General features: G+C 41.1%; 1 protein-coding gene across 7 annotated transcripts in view; it reads right to left on the bottom strand.

Moving 5' to 3' along the window:
- Positions 1-15,655, bottom strand: part of LOC131029902 (nudix hydrolase 8) — a 174,840-nt gene that overhangs the window by 95,484 nt on the left and 63,701 nt on the right. The gene's annotated exons all lie outside the window — the stretch shown is intronic.

The raw sequence follows: 15,655 nt of genomic DNA, 5'->3' as shown, positions 1-15,655 counted from the left end.
CTGTCGGTTGATAGTCTCAGCTCTAGGATTATCAGTTTGGCGATCGAGCTTGTGCAATGCAACCGATGATACTCTGTGATGAGTTAGCTAAGAGATGTGAATGAGATCGAGGTGCCACGTCAGCCTTGTGCACGTGAAGGATTTTCTTGAGGATCTTGCATGAGAAGATCGACCGCGTTTGAAGTCTACCTCGGGAATGATCATTCTTCTTGTTAGTGGAATGAGAAGAGAGCGTGATGGGTTACTGATTCCCATGTGCGGTGATCAATGAACGATGCAGATTGTCTTGTGATCTGTTTTGAGATTGTAATGCTCTATGCAATATGTTTGGACGGTCAGGATTGGACCGCCTGTGTTGTAAACCTAAGACGCTTAGGGTTTAGGGTTTATGCTACCAACCTAGCTGTTGTCTATAAGGTCGATGATGTTTGTTATTGTTGTTGTTGGCAAATGTTGTGTGTGTGTGTATCCAAGTGATGAGATACTTGATAACTGCCAGACCAATAAGAAGGAAACTGCAAAGTGTGATTGCAGAGTAGAGGATATGAAAAGGATCTGCATTGGCATGTAGTGTTGTTATTAGATCAGTGTTTTACCTGTTGTCTTCTAATCATTTCAACAGTTGGAAAATCCCTTTACCGGGTAGCTTTAACAGGCTTATTGTAAAACCTGTAACCAGGTGACGCAAGCTCATTGAGTTCTTCAAATCCTCTAGCGAGGTAACTTTTAACAGGGTTTCAACCTTTAACGGGGTATATAGCCATCCCTTAACCGGGTGATCTCTAACAGGATCGGTTCCTAAGAGAACCTTATTGTAAAGTCTTTAACCGGACTAGGCTCCTAACAGGGCGAGCTTCAAAAGAGTTCAAAAACAAGCTTGTGGGTATTCATCCCCACCGTGGTTTTTCCCATTTGGGTTTCCACGTGAAAAATCTGGGTGTTATGTCTTATGCATTTTTCATGTGATGTTTATGAATTGATTGGTTGAAAGATTATGCATGCAGAGTTAATAGGTTATGATATAATTGGTATATCACATGCATATGTTTATGGGTGAAGTTGATGTCGAGTATTGATTGTATCTAAAGTGTTCAGACTTATCAATTTATGGTGTCTGGTGTCTTACTGTGTTTAACCGGTATTGTCATGGTTAAGTTCAGTAATGCTGATAACCAGTTGGTATTGCTTTAACTAGATAAGTTGTTGAGAAAGATTTTACCTGTACTGATTCACCCCCCCCCCCCCCTCTCAGTACTGTTGGTGTCCGTTTTATCATCTACCAAACATTAGGATAGGATACCCGAAGGTATTCTATCCTCTCCTGAAAAATCACTACTGATTCCAAGGTCTATATGTGCGAACAAGCGACTTTAGTGGAATAGCTTCTTGGGTAGTGTATGCTGAAATTTTCAAGGGGGACTTACGTTTGACAAGTATTCTTGAACTGCTGGACTTAGATGGATATAGCAATTTAGGCTCTTCTTTCTTTTTTGGGGGATTTTCTGGGATTTAGACTTTCAAAAGAAAGGGAAAAAGGGATAGAGTTCAGGAAGGCTAATCTAATCCTACGAATTCTGGAGACGGTATCAATTGGGTGCTCTCGAGAAACCAAACCTTGCTTCGCCACACTAGGGACAACTACAAGGCCGATGCAATCTTCAATGGGTTGTGCTTATGATCGAGATGTTGGGATGCACAGGGGATGGGCTCAGACTAACTTTGCACGGTGAGATGGAAATCATCCATACACCAAAAGTATGAGCGGAGATACACCATCAATTGACACTTATCAAATCCTTCCTTCGAATTAACAACAATGAAACCAAATCTAAATTATTTATAACTAAGTGTTGAGGCAATTGAAACCATGCAAATCATTCAAATAATAGAGATTGCAAAGCAGCGCACATGCAATATATTATCTGGAAATGACCTTAAGCAACAATACATCAAAAACCTCACCCTTTTCAAATGAGGGGAGGCAACCTTATATAGCTTCTCAAAAATAAATGAATGGCCAAGATCAAACAGTGATCAAGGGCCAAGATTGAAAGTCCTAAACCCTAATTAGGGTTTCCCGAAATACTATCAGTTCAAGCAAATGAAAGAGTGACAAGTGGCGCAGCTGCTAATTTTACTGAGGTGAGTGGCCACTTTCCTCTTTCAGAGATTCAACGTATCTGGACACCACGAGCTTGACCTCCTCCATGGTGACACTTGGCAAACCGCCAATTTGGAAGTCGACGAGATCCACATCGTCGGCGCATGTAGCAAGGATGCCTTCCCACTCCACCGCTTGGGTGAGGAAGTTATCATCGATGGAGAGGAAGTTTGCAATCTTCGAAAGATCACCTTTGTCAATCATCCCTGAATCTCGGAAGAAGCTTGTCTGAATCCTGGCTCTCAGGTTCTCTTCTTGTAAATGCTTCTCCCTTAGGCTTTCCTTCTGCCAGATCTCCGACGCCACCCGAAATACCTTGCCCAGGATCTCTCTAACCCTTGCCTCTGTCTCAAAACACTTGGTCTCGGATTTCTTCAGGACCTCAATCCGAGTGACCAGAGCATAGTACCACGTGCCGAAATCATACCTGTCTCCTGTCTGTATGATGCCTGCATCCACTAAGCTCTTCTTTGACATGCCTCGGATAACTTTCAGGTGAGGGAGTATTTCATTCTGAATTTCATCCACTTCTTCCCAATTGGATGATAGATCCTGGATACGATCAATCAACAAAGAAGTTGCCTCATGCACTGATACTAAGTTTTCTACCAGGGTGTCACCACGTATCACAGCATCTGAAATCCACTCCTTTTCTTGAGTGTACGATCCCTTCATCTCATCATAGTCCTTCATTGATCCTTGCTAAAGAGGCTGTGGTGGAGTAGCTGGGACTTCATGGTTGAGCGGGCTGGTAAGGTGAAGAACATACTTCCTCCACTACTGGTTCTCTTCTTCCACTTTCTTTCTCTTTTCTTTCTCATGAGCTAGCCTTGTCTTTAGAACATTACAGGAGTCGTCAAAATATTGGATCTCCTGGTCCTGGGTAGGCTTACCCATCTCTATGGTGGTGATCTTGTAGTCATCTGCGGTGACATTGTCCCTAGTCTTCCCTTCTTTGGGCACTGCTATCTGGACTGTCCTGAATCCGGCACTGGCTCTCTGAATCAAGGAGAACTTCCTAGCTGGTTTGGACAGTTTAGCTGCGGCGGGCTCATTCACCTTCTCTAGGAATGCTGCGGTAGCCTCCTCGGTTGAGTGGACCTCCTTGGGAACCTTGGCCTTTATCCTTGCTCTCAGCCAATCAGGAATGGTTTCCGATCAAACTCATCGTCTGCTTCTCCTGGGTTCGCTGGTATGCCATCCAAGAAGATTATAGGGGCTTCATCCTGCCCTCTGTCTGTAGTTCAGAAGACCTTCTCCATCACCCCCTCAACTGGCTAAGAAAGAACTCTTACTTCATCATTACTCACATAGATGTTCATCTCTTGTTCCCCAATTGTACTCTGATCAGGCGCAATGGAAGCAGCACTTAGGATGGAGTGACTTTCGTTGGATTCTCTTCTCTCAACTACAGCCCTTTTCCCTATGCACTTTGTGGAGCTTCCACCCAACTCCTTTCTCTTTCAAGATCCAACACTTTTCGGATTCCGAGCATCACCGACAAAGGTACAAGGGTGGACGGACAGAGTATCATCCACTCCCATTAATTCATAAGTTAGAACCATACCTTTGGCCTTCAACTGTTTTGTCTTTTCAGATGCCCACCACCTTGAGTACTCAACCACTGACCTCATGAAGTCTGCTAGATCTGATTTTTCTCCCTCTGTCCAATCTATCAAGACTAAAGGTTCATTCTTCATCTTCTCAAAACCCGGTTGCTAAAGTTCTAGGCTTTCTTCCGCCTGATCGGCAACTTTGAACACTTTCGTTGCTCTCACCATACTTAAAGGAATTCTTGACCAGAACCTCTTCCGGATCTCGAAACTATCGGCTGCATTAGCCCAGTAGTCTTCCAGATCCAGTCTGTGCTCAAACGTTGTCCCTTCGATCTTCTTTATCCTCTAGAATGGATCGAAATCTTTTCTTGCCTTGTATTGGTAAAAGGGATACCAGGCCAGTTCTTTCTCAATGGTAGCTGCAGCCTATAATGATGGACATGTTTCCAGCCCATTACCAATTGTAAGTGAGGATGTCCCTGCCTTCTTCTGCTTATCCCTTTGAATCACTATATACTCCTCCAATTGTCTCACAACCTCGAGCAACACCACTCGGTTGGTAGGGTAAGCTGGAAGCTTGTATGGAGGACCAGAGAATCCTTGAATTCGGAGGTAAGTGAACTTTGGATATTGGATGTACCAACACCCGAACCGACCGATCAAGTCCATAGACTCTTGAGAGAGCCTCTGGTGCAGGCCACCTTGAAGGGTCCGGGTAATGTGCATCAGGAAGGCATCATTCACCCTTTTGAAATGGAACTTTTCCTCCATATGGAGCTGGGGATAGCAATCATATACCGGAAATTGGTTCTCCTTGTTCCCAACTTCTCCTCTACAAGTGAGACCTCTATACCTGTAGGTCCTGGCTAAATAATAGAACAAGTAAGAACTCATGAAGAAAGTCCTATTTGCCTCCAGATTCCTTAGCCGGCTGTCTAAGCTGTCGCTGATCATACGGGCCTAGTCTATCATTTTTACTCCATTGATTATTTCATTAATGAAATAATACATCCAGGGTTCGAATGGAGCTCCCTGAGGATTTCCTATTATTCTATGGAGCAAGACAATCATGTCCCCAATGTCCTCCTTGAAGTATGCTTGCACTAGGCTTTTTCTCTGGAGTTTAGAGGCGACCTTCCTCGGCTTGTCTAGCCAAGAATAACTATGGCATCATATTCTTCCAGGTGATCATGGTACAGACTGTAAGCTTCGTCCTTGGTCATATATACTGTGTTGTGGTACTCAGGGATCCTGAAGGCCTCTCTGATGGCCTCATCGCTGACATTCACCAACACTCTTCCATCAGGTGCAACAATATCCTTACTGATGGGGTTGTAGTGTTTGGCACATTCAACTACTAGTTCATTGCACTGCATGGTGGGGAGGAAGCCGGCAGTGTGCACGATACCACTCTTCATCATTTTCCGCGCAATGGTGGTAGGCACAAGGTTGTCCAAACCAAACATTCGCTTCTTAAACTCCCTCAGATTGATGTGTCCGAGGTTGGTGTCGCTGATGTTCTTCCACTTGGAAGTCATCCTTGACTTTGGAGGAGCATCTTTATCTACTTGGAACTTCATGGTGCTTAAAACCTGCAGATGAATGATAAAAACTTTAAGTTAGAAAAATTTTGCAGAATTTCGAAAAAAATAACGAGGCCGCGAAATGGCTAAGTGTTGGAAAATTTTCCATTTTTTCACTCTCATACTTAGCCACAAAAGTTGAATTTTCACCTCCAAACCCTCAGCCTTGAAGCTGGTTGAAGTCACCATCAAGTGTTAAAACTTTCGAAAATTTTCATACTTAGCCAAAAAAATCGAATTTTCACCTGCAGACCCTCAGCCTTGAAACTGGTTGAAGTCACCATCAAGTGTTAAAACTTTCGAAAATTTTCATACTTAGCCAAAAAAATTGAATTTTCACCTCCAGACCCTCAGCCTTGAAACTAGTTGAAGTCACCATCAAGTGTTAAAATTTTCAAAAAATTTCATACTTAGCCAAAAAAATAATTTTCTTTCTCCAAAATTTTTGAAAAAAATCATTTATTAAATGCTGGAAAATATTCAGAAAATTCACAATTTTAATTTTACCTCTGACTTGGATAGGAATAAGGCTAGACTTTTCTCCAAAATATTGAGAAAATTCAGAAAAGATGCCTTTCTCCAGAAATCTGTAAGCCTTCTGCCAAAAAAAATATTATCCCACTTCCAGCAATATCTAGAATTTCCTCCAGATGATCTTCAAACTGACATACTTTACTAAGCTCTCCTTAGTAATTTTGAATTTCTTGGTGTAATAATGAATTTGATAATGAAGTATTTGTAGACAAGTTTTAAGCAAAAACCCTAAAATCATCCAACTCATACTTCTAATTCTAAAAAAAACTTTCCATTTTGATTTAAGTTTGAAGATATTCATTAATCCTCCAATATTCCCTTTCAAAAAACTTTCCATTTTGAATTAATATCTCAATAATTTTTTATATTCTCTCAATATTCTCAAAAAAACTTTCCATTTTGGATTTATTTTGAGGATTTTTTTTTATTTAGATATTTCTTCATTTTGGATTTAATTTGAAATCTCTGTGGATTTTGTTGACTTTGTTTGACCTTCCATGTGTAGGTTGATTTTTCAAATTTTATCTCATCTTTTTCAAATTTTTGGCGGACTTTGCCAACCTCTCCAAGGTATGGCGGACTTCGTCTAGAACTCCTTCGTGGCGTGAAAAATTGACAAAGGCATTGGGGCGGACTTTGCTGTTGACTCCTCCATGGCCTCCTTTACCTTGGCGGACTTTGGTGTTGACTCCTCCATGGACCCTCCTAGCCTATGGCGTACTTTGGAGGTTGCTCCCAACACTTGGCAAGCTTTGGCGGACTTTGGTGGTCTCTCGTCTTGGGCGGACTTCAACCTTAGCCCCTTCATGGCTTCTTGAACCTTGGGCGGACTTTACCTTGGCCTCTTCATGGCCCCTTCAACCTTGGGCGGACTTTACCTTGGCCTCTTCATGGCCCCTCTTCCTTGGGCGGACTTTACCTTGGCCTCTTCATGGCCCCTTCAACCTTGGGCGGACTTTGGCTTGGCCTCTTCATTGGGCAGACTTTGGAGAGTGCTCCATCATGACCTCCTTAACCCTTGGCGGACTTGGGCATCCTTCCCCTTGCTTGGGCGGACTTTGGTGTTAGCTGGCCATCATGGTCTCTTCAGCACATGGCGGACTTCTGGTTGGGCACCCATGTGACCTCCATAGACTTAGGCGGACTTCAACCCTTACTCCCCTATGGTCTCCTAAGGCATAGCGGACTTTGGAGTGGGCACCCATATGACCTCCATTGGCATGGCAGACTTTAACCTCAGCACCCACATGACCTCCATTGGCATGGCGGACTTGGAGCTTGGCACCTTCATGGCCTCTTCAACCTTCGTGATGGGGTTTGAACCTACAAAAACACTTCAAAACCCTTGTTAGCCAGACTTAATTTTCAAAGAAATTTCAAAATTTCACAGTTTAATCTAATTTAACTGGATTAACTTGAAATTTGAAATCCATGCTTAGGTGGATCATCTGAAAAAGCAAAAAGCCTAAAATCTAGGGATTCAGCTTTTTAGGTCAAAACTTGGAATTTTCGAGTTCCGGTCGAAGCTGGTCAGTAGTACAAGTGTAAACCCTAGGTTTGCATCCCGGAAAAAGCAAAAAGCCTAAAATCTAGGGATTTAGCTTTTTTAGGTCAAAACTTGGAATTTTCGAGTTCCAGTCGAAGCAGGTCAGTGGCACAAGTGTAAACCCTAGGTTTGCATCCCGAAAAAGCAAAAAGCCTAAAATCTAGGGATTTAGCTTTTTTAGGTCAAAACTTGGAATTTTTGAGATCTGGTCGGAGTTGGTCGATGGTGCAAGTCTAAACCCTGGGTTTGCATCCCGAAAAAGCAAAAAGTCGACATCCCTAAAAAATAGGGAAAACTTTCTAAAAATAGCCATACCCCGGCTAAAAAGGCCAAAAACGAAACTTCCTAAAAAAAAGGAAAAAAACAAAAAAGCAAAAATAGAAAGTTGTCCAAATTCGTCCAAATCAATTGCGATCTTTGTCCTTTGGCCTCTCTAAGCACTCTGGTGGTGTTCAAACTTCGGAATCACATAACTTGCAAAAACTAACTTTCAATCGTCAGGGCCTGAAATGCTCTGAGCTAGACAAGGCTTGGTGAAACTGCAGCAAAAGGTCACAAGATACTAACAAAATCCTAGAAAGCAGGAAAAGAGAGGGTCCCCACTTTGCAATGGGGCGATGTGTGAAAAAGGTCACAACAAGTACCAGTTGGGGTATCTGTTGTTCATCATTACTCATCAGAGACATGTCATACAACCCAAGCAACTGAGACAGCTAATACAAAATTGCAGTTTTATCAACTTGGCATATTAATTGCATGAAATTTCCACAGTCCATAATGAATTACAAATATGCCTTCTGGATTTCACTCCGTGAACAATTTTTTCATCAACATTTTGGATCATGCTCCATGATCCATCATCAGGATGAGAAAGCTTGAAAAGAGAAATGAAAATAGCAGCAGACCAAGGTGACTAAAAAGAAATAGATGGAAGGGGGGGAAAAGGGGAAGAGGCACAAAGTCCAAGGAAGAAGGGGGGAAAAAACAAACCAAGATGGGGATAAGGAAAAGAAAAACAGATAAATCCAGAAGCCTAGATCAAGAAGCCATATTTGCAACTTGGCATATACAAGCGTAGATCATACTTTGATCCTCATCATAAGATTCATATAGTGGAAGGGAAAAGTTGCAAGCATAGAATCGACCTAGAAGATAATTAACCGCACGAATGAATTTGCAATCAAAAGAAAGAAGTGGTCCAGGATGTCAGTTGATTTCATTAGAAGATGCAATGCTTTTCCAGTTCCTGATCAAGTGAAAGATAATTGAGAATATGTACTACCCCAATACGAGCAAGAAAAAGATAAGCCTACCCTAGCACCAAGTTGTTCACAACCTAAGCTTACAAATATAAACACATTGATGAAAGAAATTATAGACAATTCAAGATGGTGGATTGACCAACAAATTGACAAGTTGAGAAATAAGGGTGTATCCCTTACAGACGGTAAGGTGGATGATGACAACTCTTCTTCCGATGAAGATGAAGCAACCAAAAGTAACGAAGAAAGAAACAGTGAGGGAGAAATTCAAGTTTCCAGGAAAAGAAAGGATACAACTGAGAGTCCTCAAATAGGGAGAATTATGGGAAAGGAGGTTGCTAGCGAGGAATCTTGATGTAAGAAATCAAAAACAAGTGCTACTCAATCGGTTACAAGCACTTCATCGGTTAGAGAACTGGAAATAAATCAAACTTCCATTGTAGAGAACAACTCAAGATTGGAACGTGGAATAGAGTTTCGAGATCAAGAACAATGAGCAACCTCTCAAGGTCAAGCATCTCCAATTATCGATCATCTTAAGGTATAAGAGACAATTGTAGGGGAGGATTTGGGAAATTTTAACCCAAACACAAATGAAGAGCTAAATGAGGTCATCATTTTGGCCTTGAGAGGAATCGATAATGATGAGAACCCATTTATGGGCATCACGCATAAATATGTCACCTAAGTGTACCCTACACTTGGAAGCAAGCTTCTTCCACCAATTCATCCTTTGCAATCATTAAGCAATCATCCATATTATACTATCATATCATCCCATCCATCTCCATCCCCATCCATTCATACTTATCCTCATTCCCTACTTTTGACATTGATAAAGAAACAAATAAGCTCTTGAATCCTATTTCAAAAATCCCTTAATAAGTCCAAGCATAAGCATACATATTCACCATACCTAAAGTAAGAGCATATCATTCCTATGCGACATAGCCCTTATAGAGTGCATACTACTTCCCCTCGCCCTTTCCATCTATAATTCCATCCATCCATTATCGCCATTTATAATCCCAACCTTCTATCCACCCAACAACTTCACCCTTGGTGCTACAAGGGGTTTCTCTCCTTAACGATTGGAACATCAACCAATCCTAACACACCACGAAGTAAATCCAAGCTAGACACAAGATCCACAATCTTTTAAAGACCGCTTTTCAGCACCTTGAACCTACTGACACTTTATCCACACAATTAAAACACCTTTTTAAATGATTTTTAAAAGGTACCCTTTCTGACAACTTGATTTAATTATTTAACTTATAATCCCTTTACAAACACCCAATAGCCTACAAGAAAACTTGGGAAAATAGGATAAGGGTCATGTTGATGTGTTTTTTATGCACAAAACATTTCGGAATAAAATACCAAGGTAATTTACCCTCTCTTGAACAAAATCACCTCAGATGCTAAGAATGAGATCAACTAAAATGATTCCAAGGTTTCTACATGTCAGGTCTTGACGAGTGGGTAAGTTCAGTGGTTTCATGTGAATTGTTGTGTTTCACTTGGGGACTTACGCAAATGTTTGGATTATCATGAATGATGCGGAATAGGTGTGCTGACAACTTAAGATTTATCAATATGGCTCTGGATTTACTTCTTACTAAAAAAAGGACAAAAGGAATAGGGTTCAGAAAATCTATTCTAATCCTAGGAATGTAGGAAATGATGAATGGATCTAGTGGAATCAAACCAAGCAAGGTCTCACAATCAGGTATTGACACAAGCTTAGTGCAATCGTCTAAGGTATACTTAAGATTTTCAATCTATCACCATCAAACGTAGACACCATCCAAGTTGATGCTTGTCAACGGATGCGTAATAGTTGAAGTTATGCTTACTTAAATTCCAGTTGACCACACAAGGTGCACTTACCAGCGGCAAGAGGCTAGTGGTATGGATTCCACACAAATGAATTCAACAAATCTTCCACTCAATCTAACATACATGAAAATAAATTCTAATCTAAATTCTAGTCTAACTTGGAGGAATTGAGAACCATGAATGCAAATACAACACTTGAAGAGCAAAATCACCAACAATTGAACAATGATTAGGATTCAAATAGCTGCAGCATATACCAACAATTCTACAAAAACTCTTACAAATGAGAGACAAGGAGGCATATATAGAGTCTCTTACAAAATGGATGGCCCAGATTGATCTAAGATCAACGACTGAGATCATGCGAACAAAACCCTAGAATTGCCCTAATTAGGGTTACATCAAAAATGGTGCCACCAACATATGGCCCAACGAAAAGATACCTAGTCATCTAATAGGGAATCTTCAAGAAGATTCCTCCCTGCATCTCTCTCTCTCCTAGCATAATCCAAGAATCTAGCCAATACTGAATCTAACTCCTCCATGGAAATGCTAGGCAAGGTATCCTGTTGTAAATCAATCACGTCCAATGAATCCGAGCAAGCATTCAAAGTGTTTTCCCATTCTGGCATGAGCTTCTGCAAATTATGAACATGAATCAACAAAGAGACCAAGTCGTCTATCTGACTCTTCTTCAAAGAGTCCAACTGGCAAAAATACATAAATTTCATCTTGTCTCTTAATTCGGCTAAGTGTAAACCACTAGCATCACTAACATCAACACCCAATAATTCCTCAATCGAGGCAAGGATCTTCATCTGAATGTCCTGAATTAATCCTTCCATCTCCATACAACTCGACTAGGCGTTCTCATACGTTGATTTCTTCACAGCTAATGCACAATACCAGCCGTGGAAATCATATCTGTCTCCACTGTGCACAATGTTCTCGCTGACCAAGGTGGAATTGGGAACCTTCTTCAAAGCCTGGAGGCGTGGAATAGTCTTGTCTTGAATAGGCCGGAATTCTTCCCAAACTCCCTCCAAATACTGGATTCTGAATACGAGCCATGTTGTCCTATCATATGCATGGACAAACTGAGTAAGGAAATCATCTGCCTGCTTTCTTGTGCTCTCAATCCACTTTTCCACCTCCAAGTGTGTACCTCTCGCTACCTCACAGTGTGAATGTATTCCATGGTCAACTGCAATAGGGGAAATAAGGGTGGGATTTCCATGCCTTGTCCCTGCAATATACTCTCTTAGTCTGATATTCTCTTCTTTGTACCTTTCTTTTTCTTCAACCTCTCTGTCTAACCTTGCATCAATTGCCTGGAGGTTTTCACCAATCTCATGAAATTCCTGTTTTCTGGATGTACGACCAAGGGCAACTGAAGTGATCTGGAAATCCATAGGAGTAGCAATGTTCGTTGTCACACCTGCAATAGGAATAGCAATTTGCATTCCTGTCTCATCTCTAGCTATGTGCGATAAAATCTCCACTTTCTTGGGCTCCTTCTCCTTAGCACTCCTAGCTAGGTAGTCATCAATATCATCAATAGGTTGTACCTCTATCATTTGTTTACTTTTCTCCATACTTCTCATCAACCATTCAGGAATAGCGGCCATCTTCATACCATCATCGAGACATATTTCTTGATCAAGTCCTTTCAATGCCGAGATAACATCATCATTATCATAGAAATTATTCCATGTCCAATCATATACCTCATTTCCCAAATTGACTTCCAATAGGACAGTAGGGGATCCCGGCTGATCATCATTCTCATTAGGAGGTGCAGATGTCGCTGTGGCATGAAATTCCTGAGTATTCCCTGGTAGTATCACTGTGTTGGAACATTGTTGAGTCTCCTTATTCTCTTCTGTTACTTCAATCACTTCGATTGATGAGACACTAGGAGGGGGTGAAGGAATGATAGGCGGAATGATAGTCTTATGTTTCTTCTTCACCTCCACAATCTTCTTCCCTCTGGCCTTGACTTCTCCAAGCGTGTTCTTCCTTCTCTTGGGAGCTTGACTCTCTTCGTCTGCATGAATCCTAACATCACTAATAGTCCTTTGATCATCCTCGGAAGTAGACTCTTCCGGCTTCACTCTTTCATAAGTGAAGGGAACACCCATGTCAACTAATTTGTTCATCTGTATATCCACCCATGCACGGGAGAAATTCAACACTTCTCTCATCAGTATATTCAGGTCAGTCTCTTCTGACTCTGACCAATTTGGCAATAGGATTGCCTTCTTCATTTCATTCTCATAATGCGGGTGTGTATGATCTTTGTTATCTAAAACCTGATAAAAATGAGGAAAAGTCCACACTTCCTCATGAAATCCACTGACATTCTGGACCACATTCTTCTCTTCACTGCTTGCTCGTCCATCAGGTTAGCCCAATAATCTTCTATGTCAATTTTGTGAGTGAACTTTTCTCCCCTGATCCTTACGACCTTCTTGTCTGGATCAAATCTTTCTCTTTTCTTGTATGTAGCAAATCGATAGAATGCAAGTTCCTCACCTGCAGTGCTGGCGGCTATGGCAGACTGGCAAACCTCTGATGTCTTCCCAATTGAAATAGGGAATGTCATGCCTGTCTTGTGCTTCTCTCTCTGAATAACATCGAACTCTAGAAGCTGTCTTACCACTTCCAACAATATCATTCTGTCAGTCGGATACCTAGGAAATCTGTAGGGTTCAGATTGAAACCCATGAATCCTGAGGTATGTGAAAGTGGGAAACTGTATATACCACGATCCATATTTTTCTATTAACTCTGTTGCCTCCTTGGACAATCTTCTGTGGATTCCACCCTGCAGCATCCACGTGATGTACATAGTGAATGCATCATTCACTCTCTTATAGTCTTCAATTCTATACATGCTCAGCTGGGGGTAGCATTCATGACTCCGAAAGTGTCCTTGCCCATTACCAATTTCTCCTTTGCATATCAATCCTCTGTATGAAACAAACCGTGCAAGCAGGTATATCAGGTAGGAAGTCATGGCAAATGACTTGGACCAATCTACATTCCTTAGCTGAAAATCCAGGTTGTCACTTATAATCTTGGACCAATTCACTAGTGTTCCTCTCAGACAATCCTGAATGAAGTAGAACATCCATCCATCGAATACTGCTCCCTGTGGCGTCCCCATCACTCTGTTGAGTAGGAATATCAAATCACTATATTCCTCCTTAAAATCTATGCACATAAGTGTCTTGGGAGCCTTTGAATGATGAGACCTAGGCTCAATCATCCACTCTTTGTTAATTAAATTCTTGCATACACCCATCTTCTTCGTGTATCTTTCTGCATAATCCTCCTTGGTCACATCCTTCATGTCCGTTCCGTGCGGAATTTCAAACACCTCTACAATGGCATCCTCAGCAAGGTAGGCGATGACAACGCCCTTTGGACTCTTGATCATTCTTGTGAGCGGATCGTAACATCGTGCACACTCTAGGATCAACTCACTACACTGTATGAAATATGGGAATCCAACGGCATGGAAGATGCCACTCTTCGTAATATTCGCATATGCTGGGGAAGGAACTTGATCTCCGACTCCGAACATCCGACGTTGCATCTGGTCGAAGTCTAGGAAATGCATGTTTGTATCAGTGATCTCCTTCCATCTTGATGAAATCTTAAGTTCTGGATAAAAAACAGTCTCCAGCATCTTCAGTAGTTCTTTTCTTTCCTTATATCCAAACTTTGACATTGCACCTGTACGAATCTCGAAGTTAGACTTAGGAAAATAAATAATGCTCGTAATAAAATTCCTGACTTTCTAAATATTTAGCTAATTAAGGCATGGAGTCAGGAAAATAATCCATACACTTGGTAAATTTTAGCAATTAAGTTCAAAGTGTGACAACACTAAGGCATGGAAGCCTTCCATAAAATTCACTAATACCTCCTTATGCTTAGAAAATATGCAAGCTAAAAATGCAAAGGGGTATACCGGATTGATGATGACTAAGGAGAGGTGTGAAAGGTTGTGTTTTCACACAAAGTATGTCTGAAGACACCTTCCGCAGTCAACAATGGAGGTCAACAATTCTGAAGACAACCTGAAAATCAAACTTTTAAAACATGTAATCTTCAAAAATGTGCATAAAACTCGATAAAAATCAGTTTAATGATGCAAACAATCATATTCAGGAATGTAAGTGTGGCTGGTAAATTTTAGTTTTCTGAGGACAAGTCTGAAAATTGGTTACTTCAGACTTACCAGCACCTTGCAAAGTGGTTAAAATCCCTGAAAATGATGAAAAATGGCTAAGGAAACAGCTCCAAGCAAAATCGCCAAAACTGGTTAGGTGGCTGGAAATGAAAATTTTTTAGGACAACCGCCTAACAATGGAATTTTCAGACCTGCAACAACGATAAAATGGTCTAAAAAATGCACAGAAAACTCCATAAAATGCCTCCAAATGCAAATTGCCTAAGTTGGAATTGGCTGGGCAATAAAAACTTAAGTCTGAAAATTAATGGCAGCCACTAATGGAGATCAAAATCTGAAGCAAACCTCAGATCTGAAGCGAATCAGCAAGCTGGAAATGATGGCAGCCACCAAGAATGCATGAAAATCACCAAAATGTGGCACCAAATCACTCCCCAAGCAAAATCGAAATTTTCCCATGTATGGCGCTAAACTGAAAATCTGAAAATGTTGTCAATGGCAGCCTTGATCTGCAGCAATGGAGGTCTGGACAGAAAGCAAATGATGGAGGAAAATATCGCCTAAGCCTCCAAACATAAAATTGCCAACTTTCACCAAAAAAAGCCAAATTTGGAAAAATCGCCAAACATAGCAAAAATCGATCTGGAACTACTCTTTAATGGCAGCCAAGGGGAATAGATTAGCAAGTTGGAAAAAATAGAGGAGAAAATATCCTCAATCCAAACATTTCACTTCAATCACTAGCTAAAATTCACCCAACTTGGAGAAAAAATCGCTTTCATGGAGACACCTGGCAGAAATAATAATAAAATAATGCTAAAGCTCCTCTCTTATACTTGCTTCCACCTCTCGCTTTCACCGCACAAGCAATCTGGGATAAAACACTTGCTTAAATACTTGACTGGTGAAAACCTAACTTGCTTCTAGAAGGTTAAAATATTAAATGATTATTGCAAGTTATTTAATTTTG

The sequence above is a fragment of the Cryptomeria japonica genome, chromosome 3 (genome assembly GCF_030272615.1).
Source record: "Cryptomeria japonica chromosome 3, Sugi_1.0, whole genome shotgun sequence".
Taxonomy (NCBI): Eukaryota; Viridiplantae; Streptophyta; class Pinopsida; order Cupressales; family Cupressaceae; genus Cryptomeria; species Cryptomeria japonica.
Note: the sequence above shows the minus strand (reverse complement) of the source record. Positions and strands in the feature narration are given on the sequence as shown.